The 7,671-nt window shown below is 39.9% G+C and overlaps 1 pseudogene; it reads left to right on the forward strand.

Annotated features, from left to right (window-relative positions):
* Positions 1 to 2,760: 2,760 nt before the first annotated feature.
* The window catches only part of LOC102854099, a 75,236-nt pseudogene continuing 70,325 nt past the window's right edge, over positions 2,761 to 7,671 (forward strand).

Raw genomic sequence — 7,671 nt, forward strand, 5'->3', positions numbered from 1 at the left:
GATGCTGCCCTGAATGTGTTCACCAGGTTGTGCCAAGAACCTTGGAGGACAACTACCTGGTCACCTGATTGGAAAAGATCACATATTTATTCCCGTTCCAAAAAAAAGGCGATCCAACAGAGTGTGGAAATAATAAAAAAATAGCACTAATATCATACACAAGCAAAATCCTGCTGAAGATTAGGAAAGGGCAGAGTTCTGAGCTATTTTGCATAGGGTCGCTATGAACCACAGTTGACATAATATAACAGCAACCACCATCAAGTAGATTCTTGAGCCACGGTGAGTCCTATGTTCAACAAAACAGTGGGCTGTCTCACATTGTTGTGCCACAATTGCGAGTCTCCAAAAGGACACCAGGGAGCCGAAACCGATGCAAGAACATGAGGGATTTTATTAAGAGCTAGAGCAGGGACTCTACACACACACAGATGCAGCTGCAGTGCTCGTGGCAGAGCCCCCAGTGCTTGAGAGAAGGGTTTTTATTGGTGCTGGGGGTGGCAAAGACTGAGTGAGGGGCAAGGAGATGCAAGGGGATTGGGGAACTTGTGAGGTAAGATGGAGGCAGTGCGTAGCAATTGGCTAATTTTATAATAAGTGGGCTCATTAGAAAGGGTGCGAATATTTGGCATACTCTGATTGGAGTAAGGTTCCTACAGGAGGAGTTAGAGTTACTTCTTTGTTGCTGAGGTCCTTTCAGGAAGTGAACTCAAGAAAAACAAGGACAAAGGACTTAAGAAGGTGGCCCAAATCTTGACTCTTACGGCATCTTCCCATTTATAAGTTAGTGTTTTGATCCACTGGGGTTTTATTTCACTGGTAGTTCATCACACCTTCCCCCCCCCCTTCTGTTTTAACCTGAAAGCTCTGTTCAAAAAATGCTCTGCATCACGGTAACATACAAATAAATACCCACTGACAGATGCATGGTGGCAGCTATTGAAGTTCAACTGCCAAGCCAAGGCAGACAAGAACAATCTTTAGAGACATGTGAACAGATATTGGAGAGATCGCTTAGGATAAGCATAATTAGTTAAATTATATTATTATTGGTGAAAGAAAAAATCTACTTGTTCAACCCATAGTTTCTTTCTTTTGAAAAATGCAGCAGCATTTCATTTCCCAAAGCTGACTTTTTAAATCAAAGGATGGATAATCAGCACTACACTGGAATGGGAAGAGGGCAGGACTACCTGAAGCAAATGGCTGATTAAATATTGTGTGTAGAGCAATTTGCCATCTGGAAGAAGACATGCATTACAACATAATTTGGGGGAGATGGGAAGGAGGAAAATGTGTACCAATGAATGATTGAAAACCCATCTTTTCTGCAAAGTTCCAGTAAAATTCCAATTAAAAAAATAAGATAAAGTATCCAATCTAAAAATAAAACTGCAAAATTCTAGGCTGTTCTGGTTGTCATAGATTTAGTGAGTTCACAGCACTCGAATCCCACCTCATTAACACAGTGGACAATTTGCCTGTGAATGAGATCATAACACAACATAAGACAAAGAGGCTAGAATTTATAATACATCACCAAGTAGAAGCTCATAATTATGTAATTCACTCTACACCACAGGCATTAGAAGAACCCAGAGAATGACAGCAAAGAAAATTATTGGCTGTATTTACCTGGCATCAGAGAAATGTGGATGGAAACTTGATGTCGGTTTACAGGTAGAGTTTTCCAAACTGAAGGTCTATGACTATATAAAATTTCTAGTTCCCTGTATTGCCTTTAAGGGCTTTTGATTTTGGTGTATGACAAGTCTCAGAAATGAACAAGATTCATTCCTGACTATGTCTTTAAGAATTTGTAGATAAATCAGAATGGGTACATATAATTCTTACGTACACTATTTTTAGTGCAAAAATAGGCTTTAAGCCTTTGCACTGACTTGAAAGTCACAGACGTAAAGGTAATTGTGATGAAGAGTTTGTTGCAAGCAGGCCTTGATCCAATAATTTCAAAGGCATTAAATAATTAAAGTCACTAAGTCATTAAAGGACAAGCAAGAATGTTCATTGAGTTGGACATTGGTAATGCAGAGATTCTGTGTACTCCGCTGATACACCTTCTGAGAGATTTCTAGGCATGAGGGTTAGCACAAAGCAAACATTGCTCTCTGCTCCCTCACATTTCCGAGGCCCCTTTCTATTAGATTCTACACAACACATCTTGCTTCTTGGGAAGAGGAGACAACATGAATGACTTGGAAAAAAAGAAAAACAAAACAAAACAAAACAAAAAAAAACACCTCACCAAAAAACAACCACACAACAAACAAACAAAAACAACCAAAAATGCAACAACAATAAAAAAGAAACACAAATCAACAGAAGGACTGGTAAACATTTACAACTGTCACTTTTTCCCCAGCAAAATGAATAGCTTCTCAATACTCTTGAGAGGTCCTTGACAGCCAATTCTTTTCCAATACAATTTGTCATTTTATTTCATCACTGCTGGTACCAAAAGCATAGATTGTCAAACCAAGCAAGCTGAAGATGTTAACAATCTCAGTCTCTTTGAAGGGACAGCATAAACCCCATTTTTTTCCCTTTTCTTGGTAGTTTTATTTTTAGTAAGCATTACATAACACAGACTTCTATAGTAGTTCTAGGTGACTGTGTTGTTTTTTCACTAACAGGAAGAATGCTTCTTTAGTCAATGTTCTCCAAACCCTTTGATACATAGTAGCGATTCACTCCAGAGATCCTCCTATCTCTTTCCATCAATCACCACTGGTATGGAAAATGAGCAACCCTTTTCTCCTTGCCACCGTTGGCGAACTTTTGGATGTTCGCGGTGGCTACTCCCGGAATGAACAAACACACCGCCATGACGGCAAATCCAGGGAGAATCTCGTACCACATCGTGACAGAACCTTCTCCCAAGTCCACCGAAAGGTGACCCTATAAACCCCATTTTTAATAAACTCCCATTAATACCAGAAGCAGAAGTGGGCCATAAAAATTCTTAGCTTAAGGCAAACATAAATGTCCTGGGTAAAGTCTTATCTGTCCTTGCAAAGTAAAGAATTAACTAGCGTCTGAGTGACACAAAAAGAGTAAAGGTGGGCAAAGTAGCCAGCAAGTCAAAAGCCGACCCACATGACTGATCCCCTGACCCACCAACCATGATCTCAATCTCCCTGCCCCAACAATGGCACCCAGGAAAGCCATAAAAGCAATTATAGGGTTGCGGGGACTCGGGGCTTTTTCCCTCGCCACCTTCCAAAGGAGGGAGAAAGTCTCTACATGTGGATATTCTGGAATAAAGTGCTTATTTGTGTTTACAAACGTGTGGATTAATTCTTTTGAGGGGCATTTAGTGGGCAGAACACTCTTCACCATCTATAACGATGCTGATCATCGGCCCTGTGGTGAGAATCTTTGTTTTCTTGATGTTAAGCTTCAGTCCATATTGAAGGCTGCAGTCCTTGACCTTCTACAGTAAATTGTCAAGGCCTCCTCAGTTTCAGCAAGCAAGGCTGTGTTATCTGTGTAATGCCGGTTGTTGATGAGTCTTCTTTCAATCTTGATGCCACATTCCTCCTCATAGAGCCCAGTCTCCTGGATGATCTGCTCTACATATACATAGAAAAGTATAGAGATAGGATACATATTTGGCATATGCCTTTCCTGATTTTGAATCATATAGTGTTTTCTTGCTCTGTTCTGAGGAATGCTTCCTGCTCCAAGTATAAGTTTCGCATAAGCACTGTCAAATGTTCTGGGATTCCCATACTTCTCAGAGTCAGATGGTTTGTTATGATCCACTCTGGTTGCAAAGAACAGTCCAAATTGTATCTCTGAAGCTCTGTCATTTGCAATGTGGCTTTGTAGTTCTTCTCATCAAGAGATAGATGCTCTGCCTTTATCGCTTCACCAAAGATGACCTATGAGTCAACTGGCTGAACAGAATGCAGTTAAAGTAATGTGAGATCTGAATTTGTGTGCCTAGACTTCAGGACACTCTGCCGGCTTCCATGCTTTCTCTTACTCTTCTGTCTTTTCCATGAGAAGTTGGCACAGCCTGTGGGAGGATCAGGGACACAGAGCAGAGGAAACTCCGCTCAGTTGCTCCAGCCAAAGCCCAACACCTATGCCAGAGATTCTTGAGGACCGGCCAAGCTACCCACTTGCAATTCACCACAGAGGAACGAGCAAGCTGACCAAGCCCAGTTTAGATCAGCAGAATTGCCTAACTCATTGAAGATCTGGCTAGAAGTAGTAAGTCAATAGAGGAATTCCTTAAGTTATAGGGTGGTTTGTTAGTTAGCAAAACTGGATTCATATGATGATGCAAGGGTTTTGTTTTCCCCTTCTCTTTGCCTGCATTCCTGCTATCTTTCTGTTTAGATTACATTGTCCTCTCTTAAATACTTGTGACATCATTTAGTGGTTGTTCTGGACAGACTTGCACCCACAACAGACCTCAGTAAGATTTTTTTTTCCTAAAAGGAAGGACTAATTTTTTCACCCTGGAAATAGAGTCATTCTGCTTCAACTTGAAATTGGTGGGTTTGTTACATCTTAACGTTTTGTTTTTGTTTGGGTTTTTTTTTTTCCTCCCTCGGTGCTGTCTCTACTTTTATCATTCTAAAAAATGCTGAGACGGTTGGCATTAGATGAACTCATCTTGCCTATTCTGTTTCAGCGCTGCTCAGCTAGAAAGATAAACACTCACCCTATACGCATTGTATTGGCCTGAGGATGAGAAAGAGAGTATCCATTCACTTGGGATTTTCTAAAACCTTAGCTTGAAAGTTAGAAATAGTCAGACTATGTGTTGTCTATGTGAATACGTAACGAAGCTTGTGTGCTTCTTATGCTGAGCAATCATGCATTAAACATGGAATAAACAAACAAGAGGCACCAGCAGAACAGTAAACAGTGGTTCTTGGGGGTTGAATAAATTCTGTTTTCTAAAGGTCTGTCTGGCTCATTTCTTTTCAAGGATTACTTGTGGTGACCTGCTTTGGATTAATTCAGAGGAACCTAAATAAACACGTAAGTGGCATTATGTTCAGGGAGCAGGGTTTGCAGGAAGCAAAGAGATTTTTTTGAGTAGGATTCCATTCACAGAGAGTCTCATTGGCAGTTAGAGAGATGCAAATTAAAACCACAATGAGGTACCATCTCACTGTAGTAATAGTGACAAAGTTTAACAGGGCAGCAAGTAAGAAATGTTGAAGAGGATGTGGGGAGATAGGAACTCTTAAACAATATTGGTGGTATTGTAAAATGGTACAGCCATTCTGGAAAGCAGTTTGTTGCTTCCTCAACAGAGAAATTTTATATGACTCAGCTATTCCACTGCTTGGAATATACCCTAAGAAAATGAGAACTGAGGCAAAAGTGGAGGTTTGTTCACCAATGTTCAAAGCAGCTTTCTTCACCATCACAAGAACATGGAAACAGCCCAGATGTGTAACCACAATCGAATGGATTGAGAAGTTGTGGTGTATTTACACAATGGAATACTATACAGCACGCAGTAATAATGATTTTGTAAATTATTACCTAACTGGGTAGGGACTGGAGAGCATTACGCTGAATGAAGTCACTCAGTTCCACAAAGACAAATATTGCATAAAACCATCATTGTAGAATGAGTATGAGGATCCAAGAGGGGGGTGGTTTGAAGTGGAGGGATGAGGATGGGTTGGGGGAGGAGAGGAGATTAATCATGGGGTTTGTACAATTTGATGGGTGAGGTGGGTGAGGGAATTTGAAAGAATCTGGTCTGGAAAACAATGTATCAGAATTTTACTAATAAAATTTAATAATAATAATAATAAAATGACTTCTGGGGTTTTTGTCTTTATATCTTCTCTGTGGCCTCCAAATCCCATGTGATTGCCGGCAGGGTTGCGGGGAGGGCAGGGGCGTGTCTAACCATTGCTGCGATGGTGGAACTAACTGCCATGGCTTCACTGATGCTGACAGCCAGCCCAGCAGCTCCTTGCTGAGTGATCAAGGCTGATTTGGGTCCCGAGTCAGGGAAAGTTTGCAATCATCTTGAAACATAAAAGAAAGCATCATTTTGACTCAGTCATTCTGTCCTAAAGCTAATTGCAAAAGTGTCTGTGCCCCTCATCATTGTTTTCTGGGCCAAGTAAAAGAAGCTTCTCAAAATTAAATCCATCAAAATTCCTTGCCTGATGGGAAGGTTGACTTGATCTCATGTCCTGATAAGAAGCAACTTTTTTCTTTTTTTCATGTTCAGGGAAGATGAATTCAGTCTTTGCTCTGCCACATGGACTCTGTAGGGCTCATCTTCTCTTGGTACAATTTTTCTATTTATCTCCAGAGTGTTTAAACCCAACCAAACCCTGCTGCCATGGCAATGACAATTCCAACTCATACTTCACAACCCTGGAAGACAGAGTGGAACTGCCCTCAAAGGACTGTAAATCTTACAGGGGCAAATAGCTACATTTGTCTCCCATGGATTCAAACTCCTGACGTTTTGCTTGGCAGCCAGGAACTTTAACCTTTGTGCTCCCAGAGATCCTTTTTTTTATATGTGTACTAAACAAACAAAATACAATTCATTGCCTTCAGGTTGGAACCAAATAATCTACTCACCCCTGACCCTCCAGCTGATTTTCTGAGTCTGTAAACAGCACCTTTGGCCCTTCTTTCTCCCTACGAGCAGCTGGTACATTTCAACTTCTTGCCTTTAGGTTATCAGCACAACTATTTATTCACTAGAAAAACTTTTCTCTCTCTTCTCTGGTGGCCTATTGGCAAGAAGCTGTGCTGCAATCCCGAAGGCACGCATTTTGAGACTACCAACTGCTCTGTAGGAGAAGGATGACAATCTTGTCCAGTGCAATTAATTACCTCTGAAAGCCCACCAGAGGGTGAACTTGATGGTACACCACAACAAACGTCTTTTCTTTAAAAACAGTAAGGAGAAATGTATACAGATTAACTAGGATTCCTGCTAAAACATAGAACCTGGCTACTATCAAGAGGAAATATTAGACACGCCAGAATGAGGAATTCTCTAGAAACGGAGGTTAAATAAATTTAACAACTTATTGTAGTTCATGGTTCTGTGAATGTTTTAAAGATTATTAATTGAGATATTTATGAAATTTAAATATACTTTCTGAATTAGTAAACACTAATAATGTTATTTTTCTGATTTTGACAACTGTCTGTGGTACAATTACCCTTGGTATAAAAGAATGTTCTTTTTCTTGGAAAACGCAAACCAAAGTGTAGCTACCATAAACATATTCTTTAAAATTTCTTTTTAAATGGTTTAGAAAAATTAATATGTTTATGATACAGCAATCATTTTTCTATTTGCTGTACTGAATAACTTGAAGTTTTTGTAATACTGAACACTGTGACACAGTCGTGTCAAATACCATAATGGTTACCCATCATGTACAATGTTTGGTGGAACTTCCAGATTGATTGGGTTGGGAAGCCATAGTGGGATCCACTTTCTAAATTAGATGTCTCTGAAAACTCTATAGACTCTATAAATGTACAGAAATGATGTTAATTATAGAACAGAGTCCAGGTCTTCTGGGCATAGGGTCATATTTGACCTGGCGACACTTAACCACTGCTAAGAGAGATTATTTTTTATTTTATTTTATTAGTTTTAAAGAACATTTACAGAGATTTCGGGTTTTCATT

Source organism: Elephantulus edwardii, unplaced genomic scaffold, assembly GCF_000299155.1.
Source record: "Elephantulus edwardii isolate Elephantulus edwardi_28Jun2011 unplaced genomic scaffold, EleEdw1.0 scaffold00041, whole genome shotgun sequence".
NCBI lineage: Eukaryota > Metazoa > Chordata > Mammalia > Macroscelidea > Macroscelididae > Elephantulus > Elephantulus edwardii.